The sequence below is a fragment of the Oryctolagus cuniculus genome, chromosome 2 (assembly GCF_051225735.1).
Source record: "Oryctolagus cuniculus isolate XC-2025 breed Fujian yellow rabbit chromosome 2, ASM5122573v1, whole genome shotgun sequence".
Lineage (NCBI taxonomy): Eukaryota > Metazoa > Chordata > Mammalia > Lagomorpha > Leporidae > Oryctolagus > Oryctolagus cuniculus.
The window spans coordinates 148,928,442-148,948,372 of NC_142868.1; the positions used below are offsets into that span (position 1 = coordinate 148,928,442).

The 19,931-nt window shown below is 38.5% G+C and overlaps 1 protein-coding gene across 6 annotated transcripts in view; it reads right to left on the reverse strand.

The window, feature by feature from the left end:
- Positions 1–19,931, reverse strand: part of LOC138848811 (uncharacterized) — a 546,369-nt gene that overhangs the window by 88,501 nt on the left and 437,937 nt on the right. For all 6 annotated transcript variants that reach the window (XR_016230334.1, XR_016230333.1, XR_016230336.1 and 3 more), the window contains exon 4: positions 9,560–9,723. The gene's annotated coding sequence lies outside the window, so the exon portion shown is untranslated. The remainder of the gene's footprint in view (positions 1–9,559; positions 9,724–19,931) is intronic.

A 19,931-nucleotide genomic window follows, 5' to 3' on the forward strand; every position in this document is an offset into this window, starting at 1 on the left:
CAGGACAACGGGTGCTAACTACCCAAAAGTGCACTGCCTTCTCAGTGTACATTGTGTATTCTAAAAACATATAAGTGCTCTTATGCCTTCATGGAGAAAGTAAAAGCAAGAAAGTGGATGAAATGGACAAACAACAGCCTACTTCATATTTGGATATTATATTGTCTTCAGTGAAGTGTTTCTAATGTTCTTGACGCTTGCAAATAATGCAAAGGGTATCCCCCCATTGAAATTCAAGTAAATACACTGTAATTGGTTTAGAGTGCCTTTAATACTAGTGTTCTCACATTTTAAAACTCTTTTTTCCAAGTTTCAATAACACGTTCTTGAAAGCTAGACTCTCTAAGTAATTCTTTGTCCTCAGGAAGACACTCAAATCACTTTTCTAAACTGATGGTCTGGCATCCTTCCAAAACTGATTTAGAAGTTATGGCTCACACCCCATCTCTGAGTCTTCTAACCTTGGAACATTCCTAAGTCCCAGGAATAGGGTTGGCAGTTGGGAAGGATGGCTATAAAAAGAGAGAGAGAAAGAGCTGTGTGTAGCTAGCTCTGTTTAGCAAATTTTGCTTTCACGAAAATCCTAGAGAGTCTAGACGACATTGCCAAGATACCTATAAGATCTCAGTAACCTGTTGGACCATCCATATGCCATATCACACTCAAAATAAATTTGTGTCATGCTCTATAGTTGACAAAACATTTTCATGTTAGTTATCTCATTTAATCAATATAAATCTTGGGAAATGGGCAGAGTAAATGTTATCCCCATCTGATAGATAGAGACCAAGGCATAGGGGGAATCATGCCCAGCCCCACCCAGTTAATGACTGAGCTGAGAATAAAACTCAGATTCCCAGCACCAAGTTTGGTGCTGTTTCCACTGTGCACTACTGTCTGCTCAGAGGCCTTTACCTCCAGTCCATCAGTTTCCAATCTGTTTCTGGGGATGACCACACTGCTCATAGGGTTATTCACAGCTGGCTGAAGAGGTTAGAGTCACTTGCCATAAACTTGCAACTTCCAAAAAAATTTCAAGTAGGCACTGGTGAAACCTTCATACAGGAAAAAGCCCTTTTAGCCACAGCAGCTTAAAACTCTAATACAAGCACTCATCATTTTCACTAATGTGCAATTTCTCTCAAAGCTCTTTGGAGTTAGGGGCTTGCTTTGCCTACTGTGAGAAAGGCATCTACCAAGCTAAATTGGGCCCTCAGGCATGCACCCAGCCTTCTCAGAAGCCAAGGCTGTTTAGAGGGAACCCTTCCATGCACATCTCCCAGGACAGTTTTAGACAGCCTAAGAGTATACTTTATTTCCTTTAAAACAAGTAACCTAGAAAATGAAATAACGCATATTAGATTAAGCTTTGTCCCATTTGGCTAATTCAGAAGTTAATGGAAGGTCTCTTTCGGTCATTGGTATTGGCAGAGACACATTTAGTAAACTCTCGTGGGAAACTTGCACAGGTACAGTGGCAGCTCTTACCCATAAATTAAGAATGGCATTTAAATGCAGCTTTTTTCCTTTCTAAGAGGTGCCATTCAGGTTGCTCTTGACAAAAGCCCGGGTTATAAAACTCCCAAAATAATATGAAGAATTGCAGAGGAGTGATTGCTGAGAGAAAGAGGGAGAAAGAGAACCACAGGAAGTAGACAAGGAGTTGGGGGAGGGAGGGTAGGAGTCCTATTAAATGGGTGTGTCACAGGGTAGGAAGAACAGACCAGATCACCCGAAAGTATTGGGGGGGAGGTGCTAACAATGCCTGAAGTTTATGGCAACTAATGTTAATTTCACCTATTGGAACCCCGTGCAGCACCTAGCACATGGCCTGCCTATGTTGAGAATTGTATACAGAATGCTAATTTATAATTGTCTGGGAAGTAGATGCTAACTTTGTAAATAGTGCAAGACAGAAAAAATAAAGCCTATTTCTTGACTTTAACTCCAGTTCCTATATTCAAGCAAAAATATCCAAAAATCAAGTCATTTCTTGAAAACATATTCTGTCTAATCATTTCTGTGATCTGCTTTGTCACAGAGTTGGTGAAGCTGTTCCACCTGCCTGTGGACAGTGCCCAGAGGGCGTCCCCTTCTGATGAGGAATGAAAAAGGCAAAGCCCTCTTCACTTCCATTCCAAATGCACCTGGATCCACCTACCTTGAAGGGAAGATCATTCATGTTAGGAATAATTGAATTATTTTACTTTGTATTTCTGCATCTATGTTTTTATATAAGTAGAAGTCTGTAGATTATTTTAGATTTTTAAAATATACCTTACTAGTATTTTCATTTGAGGAACTACAGTGATACATCATAAAATAAGTTAGGCAGTTTTTGGTATTTTTCTGTATCTAGGGATAATTTAAAATTAATTGTTGCTGAAGGTCCCAGGATTTGTTCTGCTTTACAAATAATCCCTTAATATATTAACTACATTTTAAAATCCTATTTAGTTAGTTGCTTAGTTCCATACTTGACCTCTGCCTTAGTTATTTCTATTCTCAAACAATTATGGCTATTTATATTTTAATAAAATATTTCCATTTCACAATGTTTTCAAACTTCTTGGACTATAACTGTACAATTCTCTACTTGTTATTGTCTCCGTGTCTATTCTAAAACCCATACTCTCATTTTGTTTGTAATCCCCTGCTTATTATTAAGATAAATGTTAAAAGAAATCAATAATTTGTTGTAGAATATAAGTAAATAACATATGGTATATTAATAATTTGTAAGTATGCACATATATTATTAAAATTAAATTTAAAATAAAGAAGACTTTCCTAAAAGCTGGAGATTTATTAATCACTTCACTATTTTTAGTTTTCTTATTCTTTTTTTCCTGTTTTTATCATTGTTAGTTCCTTCCTCAAGCCTTTATATTTATTTAATTTGAAGACATTTATTTTTAATTCATTTGTATGTATCCTTTCTTTATTTCCCATGGAAATGAAATATTCAAGACTATTCCTTCACCTCTGAGTATAGCATTGGCTGACTTATAAAGGTTTTGATAAGTGAACACTGTCATACATAGTAGTTACCATATATTGTTTACCATACATCATTTTACTTTTCATGCTCTTTGAATCACAAATTAGTAAACATGCTCTGAAAATAATCTTTTAAATAACTTGATTTATTCTCAATGACTTTTGCTGCAACTAAGAGGAAGACATTTTTTACCCTTCTGTTACATAGTAGAAAATACATTTTTAGTTAGGTAGATTTCAGTTCTACACATAAAGGCACACATTCCACTTTGATTTCCTGGAGTTTGGGACTAAGTTCTATTCTAGAGTACAGAAACTAAGAAATCAAGTACTTCAAAGAATACCCAATCTTTAATGATTTTACTGAAATTCCCAGTAATAATTCTAAAAAATGGGCTGGTAATTTTCACATATTCTTTCAACAAAGCAGGGTGAAGCTGCTGTAAATATAGGAACTATAGAGAAGAGTAGCAGAAAAGACAGACTGTGAAATGAAGGGCTCTCTTTCCTGTGGCCAATTTTGCCCAAAAGACACATATATAACTTCCAAGCAGATTATTATTAATAGTCATTTCAACTTTTTTAGAGCAGTTTAAATATTTTACACTAACTTCTGGTATTTTACAATAATAGGCCCAAAGTAGAGTGGGAAAAACATAACTTCCTTCCTAATGGGATAGTGACTGTGCTATTAAGACAGGGAATTCACACTGGGAAAAGGACAGATTCCATCCTAAAGTCCTATGGAAAGACAGGTGGCAGAGGTGAGACGTGGCCTCTTCTTTGAAAAGTCTGTGGGATTCGGATACTTGGAACAAAGTGGGGAGAAAGAACATTCCAAAGTCTACTATAGCTAGTCTCAAAACTCTGAAAACAGAGAAGTGTTTCTACACGAGGGGATGACAGATCAATCTTTGCTGGTGGAGCACACCTTTTCTGATGAAGGCACAGATCTGCACTTTGGAAAGTAATTTTTACCTCTCTTCTGCTCGTAGTCTGCATTTGTAAAGTACGGTTCATCAGTCTCCTCGATGGGTTGTCCCACAAGGGGTCTTGCAAGATATAACTGTATGATAGAAATGGCCATGGGATCAGCTTTCTGCTTTCCAGCTCTTTCTACCTTGCTTTCTTAGCAGTTCTATTCTGAAACAGTTCCTTTTGGCCTAGTGGCATCCGACTGCCTGGCACACTGCAATTAATCAGTTTCCTCACTGAACTCAAGCACTCACTCCTGTGGCGCCCATCTGGCAGTGTGACTGACTGTAAGTGCAGGAGGGCAGGCCCTGAAGGCCTCCTTGCAGAGTGTAGATATAGTGTTGCTCCAATGTACACCAGTATCTCCGAATGAATTTAGCTACTGAAGAGGGGCATGTGAGAAGACAAAGAACATCGAAAATGAGAGAAATCAAGAAGAGGCTATTGTGCCCCGGGATACAGTCTGTTAACTACGATAGCCCACCAGATAGGAAAGGCCCAGGAAAATGCTCAGGGACAAATACTCTGAAGCACTATCTTCGCTTAAGAATCTACCTCCAATAACTCATTCTCTCTATAAAATTTCAGAACTTACATTTGTGTCTTCCTCCCACACAAATGCATTGGCTCATATCCACAACAACTTTCCTAAAGAATTATCCCAAATGATCTATGAGTTGGACTTTGATGATTTAGCCTGGAAATTTTATTATAACCTGAAATATCCATTCAGATATTTTTTCTGTTGTATTCTGAATTTTTGAATTTTATGATGCCTTTAATCAATATTTAAAAATTTACATAATGTTTAGAGGCTGCCTCCTTTCCCCGATTTTCTCTTAGAAATTCATGCTAGTCTCTCTTGTACTTTTAAGGCATCCACAATACATACTAGCTATAAAGAATGCCCAGTTTATTTCCATTCTCACTGAATAAAAAAGGAAAGTTTTCCCTTTATTTAAACTGTAATTTCTATATAGGCATAATGTCCTAAATTTACACAACATTTGGAGAACCTGTCCTATGTTTTCCTTCCCAACTTGCTCCAAAAATTATTTTATTGTTACATGAAAAAAGTTGTTTCGAGGAATTTCTGACATCTCTGCTCTGTCTCGTTCTTCCCCTGTGTCTGTGCATAGCTAGTGGGCAGACAGTCTAATTCCCCAGGAAGCATATTATCTTAAACTTAGAATCTGTATATGCCACTATGTTTAATTTTTTTCTAAAGTTCTCCTCATCCTCTTTGTCGATACTTATTTTTAAAAGTCATTATTGCTTTCCAGCTGTCCAAATTTTCTTCTCATTTTTCTCTTAAAACTGACTTCAAGCAGGAGGTCAATATCTCAACCATCATTAATTTCACGCCCTCCTCTTCTCATTTATTCACTGGTCTTTTTTTCTCTTGAGGATCCTTTTTTTTCCTTGATACATTTATAAAAGACCTCCTTACTCCATTTAACCTCTTTTACTAGCAATATCTCATTTCCCAGTTTTGCACTCCTTATCTTTTCCTTGCTAACGTTAAGTTGTTCTGTCTATTTTTATATGGTTCCTGCCTTCTTCACTCCCAGGGCAACTGTCTCGTTATACAAGGATCTTGAACAGCCATTGGAGATGACAGACTGCATTTTTACTCGACTCCTAAAGGCAAAGGGGCCCTCCAGCCCCTGTGTTCAGCCCAGTTCTCCCACTTAGACAGTGCTGCCGAGGTTTCTGCACTTTAATTATATTGTCTTAGATGACTTCACACCTATCTACAATTAAGAATCTTAATACTTACTCCCATTGCATCAACCATATTAGATTTCCTCCCAATGTGTTTTCCAACGAGGAATAGGAACTTGTGGTGTTGTTATCAATGATCACGTTTCTAAATAGGCAGTGGAGAGAATGGAATTGATTTACTCTATTAGGGAAAGGTCATTTGCATATTGCCAAGTGATGTGCATGCTGGCAGATCCTAGAGCTGTGTTTCAGAGACTTCCTCACATTTCTCCTTTAATAAGCTGTAGCTTATTTTCACTCCCTATAAAGCTGTCCTTTATTTTCCTCTGTTGCACTATTCTCCCCTACTGGAGGATAATGTACACTAACACAGGCATGTCATGGCCAGGTATTCTCTACCTTCTGCGTTAATGTTCTCTTCGGCTAATTCATCATCTCTGCTGACTTTTCAGGACTGGTGACAATGGTGACTCCCCTAATATCTGAATGAAGTCCTTCATAAATATTTGGCCAAGTGATTGATATCTCCTCTAGTTATTTTTCTCACACCTCTTCCCCTCAGCATATAACAGATGGGATTCCATCATCAGAAGCAGATGCTGTGGAAAAAGTTATCAGGAGCCCAGAAGCCCTCATGCTAGCCCCAGCTCTTCCATTAACTGCCTCTGCTCTCCCACACAACACTTGGCAGCTCCAGGCCTCCACTCCCATGTCTGAAGAGTCAGATGAAAACATCCTCGTCATCAGAGTGCCAAGGTGATCAAAAAAGAGATGCATGAAAGTGTTTTCTCATATAAGACAATCCATGCATTGTTGATCTCTCTTTACTGAATCATGTTGACTTTTCATAAGCAAATTAACTTTAAGCTATTTCTGTTTCACCATCATCAACTTGTAATACTAATAAGCAAACAAATCCACTTCAGTTACAATTGGAAAGACTCCTCATGGTGCAATTTCAGACATTAAACAAAAGGATAACTTTAGCCACTCCCACCTCAGTCTCAAACCATGTCTCATTAGCAACACATTCTCCACCTTTATTTATAGAAGCTAGAAGAGCCACTGGGGCAGGGGGCTGGGGGTGGGGGGGAGTGTCTCTTGTAATTTTTTTTTTTTTTTTTTTTTTTGCCTGAGCTTCATTCAAGGAAGAAAGGTGTCAGGGCTGCCTGTGGATCTGGAAAGTATTTTGGAAGTAAGAAGCAGACAAATGTAAATCTTTTAAACCCCTATGATAAGCAAACTCTCTTCGGTTCAACATATAAATATAAACACTAAATCAAATCAGATGCTTATACATTTTTTAATCCCATCATAAAACATTTTGTTTTGACAGCTTGGTAATGTAAAGTAGAAACACCAACAGCCAAAAGAATCAGCATCTCTGCCTGCCGACTACCTGAAAATCTAGTCTTTCTTGTGTATAAATAGAGAAAAAATATATGTTTATGTAAAGGGAAACACTGATTTACTAGAACTGATTGCTCCATAGTCTAATTACTTTTCAACTGGCTGTTCCAAATTAAGATGTCATTGATGGCTTTTGGTGATATATTTCATTTTAAGCAAATTTATTCTATAATAGAGTACATCATAATGGAAAGCAGAGTTCCTACTCTTCCCTCCTCTTTGTAGCCTGATATCTTGACAAGTAAATTAAATTTAGCAGTTAAAATGCTTCCATTAGTAATTTTATTAAGTTAATTAAAGAATCTCTCTTTCTGAATTTTAACTACCTTCCTTTCAGAACAATGTTGATTTTTTTTTTAATTTCATGTATTTAGGGACTGTGATATATTATGGGACCAATCAACAACTCTATCAGTACTACATTCCTGTGGCCAAGATGCTACCCAGAAAATCAAGGGAAGAAATAGCTCAGAAGTTTTTGAAAGGGATGATCTGTTTCACATCAGATGTAGTATGGTTTTAGCATCATAAAAAGAGGAAGAAAGAGGACGGAAGGAACAATGAAAAATACACTTTTGAGGCTATCTCTATTCTTAGGAAGTAGCAGAACTACTAACAAGTGTCTCCATCCATCCAGGGTAGATCATAGGTAGCTCGAGTAGTGTTTACAGGTGGAAAGAGAAAAAACCGAATTCTTCTCCTTACCCAGTAATACAAGTGTACAGGTGGTACTGAGCAAGACACTGAAGTTGGTAAAGCATGTGTTAAATGAGATCTAAGGTCCTCTCCAAGACACAGCATTTTAAAATAATAATGCAAATGGTTGCAAGAGGCTTGGGGTGAAAAACAATTGTCTCAAGGTCCAATGCCTCTTTCTTGGGGGAAGTATTCTTGAACTCAGGAATTACAAAAAATTATGTTTGGAACTGGAAGGGAACATAGAGGAAATTGTATGCCATTCTGTCATTTTCAAGAAGAGAACTCCGAAAGCTTGAGATTAACAATGCCATCACCACCATATTAATAACAGCAACTATAACAATGGTGACCAGTAGTTATTGAACTCATCACTGTGAAGCTTCTCAAATACTATTTTATTACAAAACTCCACAATGCAGATTCTACTAATGCCCTAACCTTATAGACACAGGAAATAAGGCCTGACTCCCTAGTCCCTTGTACATCACTTGTACACATTCTTTACCTTAGGTGAATAACTTAGGGTCATGCAAGTAGTTAGCGACTCTTCCAAAGCTAAAGCTCAGGATATCTACTTCTCAGATCTGCCTTTTATAAATTAGGCCATATAAAGAGAACTGGATTACTAGTGGTCAAGCTGGGGGCCTGGGCACTGAGAAGTTGCTATGAAGACCTTCAAAGATAATTTGAGTACCAGAGTACCCAATGGGAAACTTTATCAAAGGCTGCACTCATGTGTTCAGACAAAAAGTGTCATTTCCTTTAAAATTGGGGAGTTCTATCCCTTACTCATTCATTGAAGAAGTAAGACAGCCTAGAATACAGTTCATGGCAATTACTGATAATACTTTCCATCTTCTCTCTTTTTGTAATACCCTGGCCCTCTAACAGCTCATTCTGTGAGCTCACATGCACATTGTTCAACATCTATCACCTCTCTCAAAACCACTATTCCCTGCCTGAAGCCTCATGCCACTAGAGTCTACATTCACAGTTCAGGTACCGACCCCTTCTTTCTACCCTTTGTCTTTGGGGCATTGGATGCCTTTCATTGATGTATCCCAAGCTCACTTCTTTCCTCGTGAGAATAGATTACCATAGCTTCTTTTCCTGTTCTTCAGATTCTATTTCACAAAAGCCCAAAGAATTAATCTGGCAACTCATAGACCATTCCTTGTAGGACAGAAGAGATGAAACCAGAAAAGTATTTCATAGGCCAGAATATATACATGTAAAAGAGCTAAATGGTAGATGCCTACTCCAGATGATGTATCCATATTGAGGAGCCTACCTTGCTTCATTTTTTTTTTTCCTGAAATGTCAAGATTAAAAGGATTTAAAAACATTATTTTCCTTTGCCCCTTATTTGAGCCTTGGTTATTCTGGAGACAGATTTTTAAGATGGGACATCAACATTTTGCACACAAGCACAACAAATCAATTGTCTCCATGGAGACCTTTGTGGAGGATGTTTCCTTTACTAAGCAAAGACTGCCCTCTCCAAAATGATATTTTCAGAAAGAATCTAGCATTCTGCAATATTTTTATACTTAATAGCTAAATAGATAGATAAAGGGACAAAAGATCCTAGATCATCTGGTTTTGTTGGTGGTGGTGTTGGTAGTGGTGGTGAGGGTCACAAAAGAACCTCCATTCCCTGATGTTTGCCTGAGAAAGAATGCTACATTGAGCCGCAAATATTATCAACGTAACGGACCATAAAGCCAAGATGTTATCACGGAACACTTACCTTCTACTTCCTTGATATCCTTTCATCCCCATTGCAGGTACTCATTGGCGAGGTTCTTTTTTAATGATTTGTTTTTTAATATTGAGTTCAAATCCAGTAGTGAAATCTGTTTCATATTTGTAATCAGTTTTCAGCTCTTGGAAGAAGCCCAAATTGGTAAGTCCCTGTGAGTGAAAAAGGAAAAAAAAAAAAAAAAACCAGAATGTTGTTATGCAACCTGAGTTTATAGAAGATGAGAGAAGATAACGCAGAGGGGAAGGATTGGCAAAAATAAACATCATATTTTCTCCTTCCACTCCAGACATTTGGGCCCAGCTTTCAACCTGGATAGTGACCAATTAAATGTATAGAACCACAAAAGAGCCATCTGGATCATGAAATTATGTGGCAAAAATCCCCATTATTTGTCACATAGAAGGAAGAATGTGTGATTTTAAAATAAAATACAAAGAAAGATGTAGTGAGTTTGATGCAGGAGTAGATGTAGCCGGCCACAGTTCTGAAAGATTCGATAAGCTTCTTCTTACTTATCCTTCACCCTGGAGGCTTCTGAAGAGGCCTGAATATCTGGCTTAAAGTGAGTGATGCTACTTGAAATGAAAAGCAAGGAGATTGCAAATCACTCTTCAGCACAGGCTTGGAATAAGCGATGGCATGGCTGATGGACAGATTCAGGTATTTAAGTGAGTGTGATTTCCAAGCAACAATTTCTAAACCCTACACTGTCGTTGACCTCCATCACACGATTGGACATGTTTATGAAGGCACACTCGGCAGAATGAAATGCACTGGGACAAATGCTGAAGTCATTTTTGAACAGCATAGCAGTATGACTACAAAAAGAAGCCACATTACCCCAATCAGCCCAGTGTTGCACCCTTCCTCTGCTTAATGATCTGAATTCATTCGAGCAGAGGACCTTTCTGTTTGAGGAATGCAGCTACTAGTTTGGTTGGAAAAAACCAAATGAGATAGGTAACCCAATGTGTGTGATCAGGTAAGGACTTGAATAAATTGTACAAGACTGCATTTTTGTGTTTTCCATCTCTTCTTTTCTTTCTTTTTCTCTTAAAGGCATAGCTAGCTATCAGGAAAGTGAAACTACCCTCAATTTTTTTTTTTCTGTAGTCAAAATGGTCAGAAAGCAAACGCAGCACAGCCAATGATTAATCTTTTAAATCCAACATGATTAACTGTGCATTGAAATGCATGGTCTGCAAAAGTATGTCCAATTAAATAGTTAAATACATTCTAGAAAATTTAAAAACTTCAATTGCATATGGATACCATTTTGAACCGCTAAAATTTCCTTTTTCTTCACAAAGGCTCAAGATATTTACTTGTACAAAAATTAAAAGCATACATTTTATTGTAAATTACATAAAATATTTTCATTGCATCTCTTCTTGAACCTTACCAGAGAGCAAAACAAAACACTACTAAGAATGCAAAGACTATTTTTTACGATCACTAGAGCAACTGCTGACTCTGATCCAGCCCCATCTTCTCTCTACTGCCTCTTACAATTGTTTACAAGGACTAGCTGGCTGGGCCCTGAGGTCATGTTCTGTGATATGAGTATATTTCATATATTATAGTTCTACTTAAGCCAGTTCAGACTGCTTCCATTTGAACTATTGGTGAGAAAACAATGTTGGTAACAGCCAACAGCCAGAATCACTGTTAAGAAAATAATGTTGATAATACCCATTAGTTAGAGCAAAGGAATATACAATCATAGCCATTCTCCTTGTTGCTAATCTTAGTGGTGAAATTTTTTCAGATGCCAATTAATTGTATAGTGATTAATACAGACTTCTATTAGACTCTAAGATACTCTAAAGCAAAGACCAACTTATCCATCTTTACATCACTGTAGCATTTTCCATAATATTTTATATATAGACTTTATTTATTTTTAAAGATTTATTTATTTACCTGAAAGGCAGAGTTACAGAGAGGCAGAGGCAGAGATAGAAAGAGAGAGAGAGGTCTTCCATCCAATAGTTCATCCCCTACATGGCAGCATGGCTGGATCCGAAGAAAGGAGCCAGGAATTTCTTCTGGGTCTCCCGCATGGGTGCAAGGGCCTAAGGATTTGGGCCATCTTCTGCTGCTTTCCCAGGCCATAGCAGAGAGCCGTATCAGAAGTGGAGCAGCCAGGACTTGAACCAGCACCCATATGGGATGCCGGCACTGCAGGTGGCAGCTTTACTTGCTATGCCACAGCACACAGTGCCAGCCCTGATATATTGACTTTAAATGGTGAAAAATAATAGAGTAAATGAATGAATCAGGGAATTAATATTTAAATATGAACAATGATTATTTGTGCTATAGTCACACTATACTGAGAACTGTCTGGAAGAGTTTTCAGAGAGCGACAAGGAAACTTGGCTGACTATTCTTGGAGAACTCGTTGACTGTTTGTTGGATGGAGACAGTTCACCAAGAAAGCAGATTTTGACCCTTCAAGAACTTGAATGTGATGATGAGTTTATGACAGTTCTAAAAGCCAACATACGGTTGGTGGCCAGATTGTGGTTCTGGACTCAGAGGCTTCCATTTGGAAGGCAGACAAGCATTTGAATTATGGGTCTAATGAAAGTGTCAATAGCAATCCTGTTACTGGAGGAGTTGTAAAACCCTGCTTAATGAACTAGGCAGGGACACAAAAACACAATGGTCTAAAATGTACTGTATGAGAAAATGATAATTAGCCCAGATTTCATGTACAAGATAAAACGCATAGGGATGATATTGCCACTGAGCAATATTATAGGCCTACAGGGGACTGTTTTGTTAACAGGGTTTGGCTCAGCCTTTTCAATCCTCCTTGTATGAGTGGAGATGCACTACACAATTCAGAGCTGTGACTTAGAGAAAGAATGTCAGATTGCGAAATTCCTATCATAGATGCTGACAAATGTTAATGACAACAAAGGGGTTCTGGCCTTATTAAGAGTTCACTCTTCACTGGGAGGCTTTAAGTGAGTATATGCTGCCTTTTACCCCTGTTAACAACATATGGAGTAGTTACTATCACCAGCTTTTTTGCCATAACTAGTAAATGGCATAGCTAGGATTCCACCCAGGTTCATTTAACTTAGAAGTTTTTTCTTCATACACCTTGTAATATGGAGAGGCTAGGAAGAAGGAATAACATATATTTTATTTTTATGTTTTTAAGATTTATTTATTTATTTGAAAGGCAGAATTAGTGAAAGAGAAAGAGAGAGAGAATCTCTCATCCATTGGTTTACTTCTCAGACGGCCACATGGCTGAAGCTGGACTGACCCAAAGCCAGGAGCCAGGGACTTCTTCCAGATTTCCCATGTGGGTGCAGGGGCGCAAGCAGGGCCATCTTCCACTGCTTTCCCAGGCCATTAGCTGGGAGCTAGATCAGAAAAGGAGTAGCCAGGAATTGAACTGGCGCCCATATGGCATGCCAGTAATGCAGGTGGTGGCTTTGCCCACTACACCACAGTGCCAGCTCCAAGATATTTTTAAAGCAAGGGAAAGGGGCCTGCATTGTGACACAGTGGAATAAATCACTACCTGCAATGCTGACATCCCATATGATCATCAGTTCATGTCCCAGCTGTTCTACTTCTAATCCAACTCCCTGATAATGTGCCTGGGAAGCAGTGAATAATGGCCCAAGTGTGTGGGCCTCTATCACCCATGTAGGAGACCCAGTTGGAGCTCCAGGCTCCTGGCTTCAGCCTGGTCCAGCCCAGGCCATTGCAGTCAATTGGGAGAGTGAACCAGCAGATGGAGGATTTGCCCCCCTTCCCCCAACACATACACCCCTTTGTAACTCTTTCAAATAAATAAACAAATCTTTATTAAAAAATCAAGGGGAAAAAGCATTATTTTTAAGTGCTAAACTATGGAGACTATAATTCATAACAGAATTACAAAAGAATTCACTCTGGACTTGGGTTAAAGCTGGTTTTGTAGAGAAGAGCGGGAAGTGGACCCAGTGATCAGTCATTTACAGAGTAGGAAGGAAACTGGATAGTTAGTAGACAGATGAGGAGAGAAGATGAAGGGTCTTGAAGGATGAAAGTGATAGTGTTTGTTTTGGAGAATAAAAGGGTCAGAAAGATGCTATAATGTGAACCAGGCGCAAACAACATGTGGGAAATGTGTTTTTCATTTTCAGCATATATTGGTCACCCAAAATACATACTGCCAATACTGGGGGGAAAAGTGAGCATGTGTTGCTAAGATAACCTAAAGGCAAATCCTGAATACACTAAAACCTCCAGCCAGACAAAAGCCTATTTGTAAATTATGCCACTTAATTTCCCAGGTCATGATTGCCTCTCTCTGCAAAGCGGTTTATGACATTCTCAATTAAGAGTTTGCTATAAAAATGAATGAATGAAGTATTTCAAAACTGCTATCAGATATTAAAGATGAGTCACTTTAAAAAGTGGTTTTGTTTCCTATGTTCTGGATAATGCATTTGAGAATGTAGTTTCCAGGCTCACCCATCACCCCATTGTGAAATCAAATTGAATGACTCTCTGCTCTTAGAATGATCACTCATTCAAATGCATTCAATAAATAAAGCCCAAACACAATGAGGCACTTTTCCTAGAGCATCCCAGAGAGCTAGGGCCTGGTCTCTCTCACCATATGAAGCTGAGATTGAAGTAAATAAAGCATTCACCCACACTGAATGCATAATACATAGTGACTTATTGTTTACTAAGCTCTTACATGTGCATTAGCTCATTTGATCTTTGCAACAACTCCATATTAAAGATGCTGTTGTTTTATTATCTCCATTTAACAGACTTACAGACTAGAACTCAGAGTGGCTGGTGATTTGCACAAAGTCACACAGTAATCCAAGAGATATTTAAAATCTCCAGTTCCTGCTCTCAGAACAAGAAGTGTATCTTAAATGATAAACATACAATTAGCAGAACTATTACTGAGACCAGATAGAAAAATTTAATGCATTCAGACATACCTGTGATGATTTTGTAAATACTGAGAAATTCATTTTCTACCTTTTGCAATTCTGTGAATTCTATCCTGGACAAAAGGTCATCCAAATATGATACTTGTTCAGAGCTACGGAAATGTATGCAGTCTAAAAGAATATGGGCCAAATGCAGAGTGAAAATATCCACGTATCTCCCAATGCCATTTACTCTTGGTTTCTCAAATCCTTTTTGAAATTAGACAACTTACAAATCATAAAAAATAAAATCTAAACTCTTGCCCTAAATTCAATTATCATGTATCAGAGAGGGTCATGAGTGCAGTAGGTTGGAGACTTAGTAAAATAAGACCAATATAGGTATGGTGCATGAGAGAGAGAAAAGAGGTTTGTTTTTTTTTTTTTTAAGAGTTTTCAATTTACATCTACAGAGCATACTGAGCATTATGTGAAAAACAACAGAAAATACAATTTTTCCCAAATCAACATCCTTTCAGCTTCTAGTACTAATCAGTCAGAGTGGCAATGGAGAATAATTAGGAGATAAGAAATCAACTTCTCTTAAGTCAATCTGAGGTCAAACTGTGCAGATCAGCACCTAAGGATGGAGGTGGGGATGGACACGAGCAGCCTAGTCCCCTCAAAGAGAAGGGGGTTAACACTGTCCTGCAAACACCATTTCTAAGCCTATCAGGCCTCAGGCTCTCTGTCATTCAAGCCCTCCTGTGCCTCTTTCTTCATGCTGGCTGTGGGAATACCTTAAAGAAGACCTCTCCGGAGGTGCAGATCCTCCATAGTGGCTGGGGTCCTATGGATATCTGTGGAGAAGAGTTACTGGACCTCAGGGTCTTTCATTTTTTTTTTAATTGGGTGCCAGCATTGTGGGTAGATTAAGCTGCTGCCTGTGATGCCAGTATTGCATATGGGTGCCTGTTTGGGTTCTAGCTGCTCTACTTCTGATTCAGCTCCCTGCCAAAGCCCCTGGGAGAGCAGCAGAACATGGTCCAAATGCTTGGGTCCCTACATCCATGTGGGAGACCTGGATGAAGTACTGGCTCCTGACTTTGGCCTGGGCCAGACCTGGGTGTTATAGCTATTTAGGGAAGTGAATCAGAAGATAGACAATCTCTCTCTCTCTCTCTCTCTCTCTCTCTCTCTCTTCTTCTTCTCTCTTTTTCTCTTTCTCACCCTCTCTCTCCATAACTCTGCCTTTCAAATAAATAAATAAATCTTGAAAAAAACTTTCATCCATAATTGAGATTTTATCAGTGTTGAGCATACACAGACATTTCAATTTGCACACAATTCTTAACATACATACTGAAAATCTAGAAAGCAATGAATTGTCATTATTTTAAAAGTTATTCCACTGACTTCCCAGTTTCACATATGGAGGCAATTCATCCCTAAGAGGGAATCAAGTATCCGTATCTTCAAATGTTGCTGTTACATAAATTCCATCAATTCACAATTTAATTTCATAAACATGACACACTCAAATTTTAATCTTTCATAGCACATTAATAAATGTATTAGGAAAATTGACAGAACCAGAGTGAGAGCAAGAGAGACACATAGAGTGACATCTCCCAACCACAGGATCACTCCCCAAATGCCAACAATGGCTGAGGGGCTTAAGTCAGGGGCCAGGAACTTAATTCCGGCCTTGCACATGGGTGGCAGGAGCCCAATTACTTGTGCTATTGGTTCAGCCTCCCACTGTGTACACTAGCAGAAAGCTGGAATTTGGATCGGAGGTGGAACTGGAACCCAGGCACTCTACTACAGGATGTGTGTGTCCCAAGTGGAGTCTTAAGCACTATGCCAAACACTCGCAACCTAGACTCCTATATTATGAGTCATGGAATTGGGGAAACCATAATTATATCAGTTGTTATTTGAGGCATTGCATTCTTCCATGTGCTTTTAATTACTAATCCATATAATCAAATCATCCAAAGCACCAAAGAATCTTCATTCTTCTCCATTAAAAATCAGAAACAGAAGTCATGATTCCAAGGTTTTTTCCTGCAAAAGGTAAAGAGACTCTAAACCAAGGTTAATTATCTATTTTTGGGGGGTATCAGGAAATATTTTTCTAGCAACATTTCTGTATAATTTCAGATTTTATTTTAGAATCAAAAACAGTATCCTTGCTCATGACCAAAGCTTTACAACTCCTTTGCATTACAAGCCATGTTGAGGTCTTTAAGGCATTTTGAGTGTAATGACCAGTGGCTTCAGGAATGAGGTTCTGTTTAGATAGCATAAGACCTTTGTTGTTGATTGAAACCTGGCTTGATGCCTCTATACATCTAAATAATTAGGAAAAATACATTTAAATGAGAAGCAGATGCTGTTTCCAGATTTCTATTTTCACTGTTCAGAATAAATAGAAGCTTTCATCTCTGCATTTACTCTTTGGATATGGTGCATACCACATGAATCATTATTTAAAGCATAGGGTGTTCTTTTCACAAAGGTAAAGGAAATAGGGGACCTCTGGGGTACTCATTCCTTCAAAACACTTTTTGCTCCAAGAAAACTAAACAGGGTTATTCATTCTCCTTTACTCCTTCATATGCTTTCATGTCTGGTTCTACGCCAGTGAAGCCGAATAGAATGGGAGAAGGCTGGTGCTGAATGCAAGGATGGCAGCTCTGCTGGTGATGGGGAGCTTGTATTTGACAACAGACCATAAACATTCTGAAACACTCAATGTTCATTGTATTAGACACAAAATCAATTAAAAAAAAAAAAAACCTATTACCTATCAGAGGACGAGGAAAGACAAGACATAACAGTTACTTTCAATGGTGGAGGGTGGTTTTCTTGAGCTGTAATTTCTGTCTCTTTGTCACCACTTAAGTAGGCAGAGGGCATTTTTAATTTCTCATTCCAGGTAGGAAGTTACACATTGGGTTTTTGAGCCAGTTTTAACTGCTTGAGTCATTTGAATGGAGTCAGCTAAACAAAGGGCAAAGGTCTGTACAACTTCAAAGTACAGCACATATATGGAATCCACAGATCTCAAAACGTGTTCTTCTGAGATGAGGCAAAGCTACTACCAAGACCAGTAGGAATTAATGAGTTTTGCAGTTATAGAGCAATTTACTGAACTCCTTTGTTTACCTTTACCAGTACTGCACTCATTCCTGGCTCCACATGCCACCACTCATTCTTTAAGGATGACTTTCTTATTCATGATTTATCCCCAGAGTCTAGCACAGTGCCTGGCACATGTCATCCATCAATCAATCAATATTTGTGGATTGAAAGCATGAGTAATAGGATTTCACTGCCCTGAAATAAGAAATAAGTCCCATTGTTTAAAAGTTGTGTGAATACACACACACACACACACACATATACACACAATAAATAAACAAAATTGAAAACAGTAGATGGTACTTAAGAAGCCCTTACCATGCAGCAGGCATTGTGCTAAGAATTCCATCTGCATAGTATTAATTATGACTCCCATCATAATATTAGAAAGTATTATTCTCGGGGCCGGCACAGTGGCACAGTAGATTAATTCTCCACCTGCAGCGCCAGCATCCCATACGGGCGCTGGATCTAGTCCTGGCTGCTCCTCTTCCAATCCAGCTCTCTGCTGTGTCCTGGGAAAGCAGTAGAAGATGGCCCAAGTGCTTGGACCCCTGAACCCACATAGAAGACCAGGAAGAAGCTCCTGGCTCCTGGCTCCTGGCTTCAGATCGGCACAGCTCCAGTCGTTGTGGCCATTGAGTGAACCAAAAGAAGGAAGACCTTTCTCTCTGTCTCTCCCTCTAGCTGTCTGTAACTCTACCTCTCAAATAAATAATATCTTTTTAAAAAGTATTATTCTCTCCATTTTATACGGGAAAAATCAGAGGCTCAATTAGATGGAATGACTTCCATAAGTCACAGCCAGAAAATGGCAAAACTTGCCAATCCATCTTATTCCACCACCCTGTACCTATTCTTTAACCACAGCTTTATGCTGCTCACTTGGTTTCAAAGGTTTTGAAAGCTTATTATAATTCAATGTGCTACAAATTTAGATCGAATCCAGGAAGAAAGGATAAAATTTCTCCCAATTAATTAGCCCATGGACTATCAGGATCATGTTTTCATTGCAAATTCAGTGAATAACCTGTTCTTAGAATTGAACCAATGATCCAAATGAAGAATGTGGTCATTCAACTCTGAGAAAGGTTTGAAGAGTTCAGTCATATGAATTACATTGTTGTGGAATAATCCAGGGTTAAAAATGCTTCCAGAACTTTTGATCTGAATAGACATGGAAGAAATTCTATCCTATAAGAGTATATATAGATCCAAAAGAAAAATAATATAGTGTTAAGAATAGGAATAAAATATTACTATTGTGGCTGCTATTTTACTGCTACTATTATGAATAATAATTATTATTTTTTCAATATTTATTTTCATTTACTTGAAAGGCAGAGAGAGGAAGGGAGAGATGGAGAGAGGGAGAGAGAGAGAGAGAATATCTTTCTTTTGCTGGTTCAATCCCCAAATGCTCACAATAGCCAGTGCTGGGTCAAGCTGAAGTCAGAAGCTTGGAACTCCTTTTGGGTCTCTCATGTGGATGGCAGGGGACCAAGCACCTGAGCCATCATCTACTGCCTCCCAGGATGCATTAGCAGGAGTCCAAATTGGAGGCTGAGGTACCAGGATGCAAACTGACATGCAAATTTGAGCTTAACCCACTACATCACAAAGCCTGCCCCTATTTGTCATTATTAAAGATTTATTTTGAGCTTTCTCTCCATCAAGCTGTGTGATAAGTGCTTTACACACTTTTTTTCATTTAATCTTCAGCAAAATTCATGAGGTAAGCATAATTTTGACCCCCATTTTCCACATGAAGAATTTGAGGCTAAACAATGTAAGTAAAATGTTCATGTTCAAATAGTTAGAAATGAAACTAGGTCTTTCTGGGCTTCTCTGTGCTTTCTGACCTCTGTGCAGCGTTACACTGATTTCTACATAATATTATGCCTGTGACCCTCTAACTTTGGCTTTATAAAATGCTTCACATGTCACATTTTGGTTCTATCAACAGCACGAGTGGGGACATTACATTACTGGTATAAAGGACTTCACTTTGCTGATGGAGAGACAAATGTATTAGAATTCAAAAGTATGCCCTCCCCCCACCAAGCATTTCTTTTTCTCAGATTAGGAATGTGGTGTAACTTGTTTGCTTTTTAGTGCAATACAAGGATGAGGAGCTTGCTATGAAAATATGTTGTGGTGTTTGCTAATCGGCCCTTCCTAGACTAACAAAGTATGTGGTCCACACTTTCCATTCAATAGCAGGTATTAGACCTGTCTAAGGAGAAATTCTACTTTCACTGCTGAAGCTATCTTTCTGAACAGATTATGAATAAAATGGAATA